Source organism: Stomoxys calcitrans, chromosome 5 (genome assembly GCF_963082655.1).
Source record: "Stomoxys calcitrans chromosome 5, idStoCalc2.1, whole genome shotgun sequence".
NCBI classification, from domain to species: Eukaryota; Metazoa; Arthropoda; class Insecta; order Diptera; family Muscidae; genus Stomoxys; species Stomoxys calcitrans.
In genome coordinates, this window is record NC_081556.1 from 159,660,744 (window position 1) to 159,662,721 (window position 1,978).

The window sequence follows — 1,978 nt, forward strand, 5'->3', positions numbered from 1 at the left end:
GGATATAAGAAAAGATTTGCTCTGCTATTAGAGCGATATCAAGATATGGTCCGGTTTGGACCACAATTAAATTATATGTTGGAGACCTGTGTAAAATGTCAGCCAACTCAAATAAGAATTGCGCTCTTTGTGGGCTCAAAAAGTAAAATAGAGAGATCGATTTATATGGGAGCTGTATCGGGCTATGGACCGATTCAGACAATAATAAACACGTATGTTAATGGTCATGAAAGAATCCGTCGTACAAAATTTCAGGCAAATCGGATAATAATTGCGACCTCTAGAGGCTCAAGAAGTCAAGATCCCAGATCGGTTTATATGGCAGCTATATCAGGTTATAAACCGATTTGAACTATACTTGGCACAGTTGTTGGATATCATAACAAAACACATCGTGCAAAATCTCATTCCAATCGGATAAGAAGTGGGCAGTCTAGAGGCTCAAGAAGTCAAGATCCCAGATCGGTTTATATGACAGCTATATCAGGTTATGAACCGACATGTACTTTGTTTGACATAGTTGTTGAAAGTAACAATAAAAAAACGTCTTGCGAAATTTCATTCAAATTGGATAAGAATTGCGCCCTCTAGAGGCTCAAGAAGTCAAGACCCAAGATTGGTTTATATGACAGCTATATAAGGTTATGGACCGATTTAAACCATACTTGGCACAGTTGTTGGATATCGTAAAAAAACACGTCGTGCAAAATTTCATTCTGATCGGATAAGAATTGCGCACTTTAGAGGCCCAAGAAGTCAAGACCCCAGATCGGTTTATATGGCAGCTATATCAGGTTATGGACCGATTTGAACCATACTTGGCACAGTTGTTGGATATCATTACAAAACACGTCGTGCCAAATTTCATCCCAATCGGATAAGAATTGCGCTCTCTAGAGGCTCAAGAAGTCAAGACCCAAGATCGGTTTATATGGCAGCCATATCAAAACATGGACTGATATGGCCCGTTTACAATACCAACCGACCTACACTAATAAGAAGTATTTGTGCAAAATTTCAAGCGGCTAGCTTTACTCCTTCGGAAGTTAGCGTGCTTTCGACAGACAGACGGACGGACGGACGGACATGGCTAGATCGACATAAAATTTCACGACGATCAAGAATATATATACTTTATGGGGTCTCAGACGAATATTTCGAGTAGTTACAATCAGAATGACAAAATTAGTATACCCCCCATCTTATGGTGGAGGGTATAAAAATACGATTTTTAAGTGTTTTTGTCCGATTTTAGGTGTTATATCTCGAAAACAAGTTAAGGAATTGTTATTTTTAATTTTGTCTATGGTGTAGAATTATGAAAAAAAAATAATAACGATTTCTTTAAGCTTCTCCTGGTTAATCTCTATTTAAAAAGTACCCATAATAACCCTTGCCATATTTTCATAATACGCTCTTCGAATGCCCCTTAACATAATTCAAAAAATAAAGTCTTGGTGCGGTTTTGTTTTAATATTTTTATTGTTCGAGTAAACGATATGTGTTTTTTTTTATACCCACCACCATAGGATGGGGGCATACTAATCTAGTCATTCCGTTTGTAACATCTCGAAATATTGATCGAGGACCTCATAGGGTATATATTCTTATCGACATCCTGAGTCGATCTAGCCATGTCCGTCCGTCCGAAATTTTGCACAGTTACACTTGAAATTTTGCACAGATACTTAATATTATGATGTAGGTCGTTGGAGATTGCAAATTGGTCATATCGGTTCAGACTTGGATATAGCTCCCATATAAACCGATCTCCATGTTTGACTTCTTGAGCCCTTGGATGCCGTAATTGTTGTCCGATTTGGATGAAATTTTGCACATTGTGTTCTGTTATGACTCTCTATAACTGCGCCAAGTACCGTTTAAATCGGTTTATAACCTGATATAGCTCCAATATAAACCTATCTCCCGATTTGACATCTTGAGCCCCTGGAATCCGCAATTTTTATCCGATTCGGCT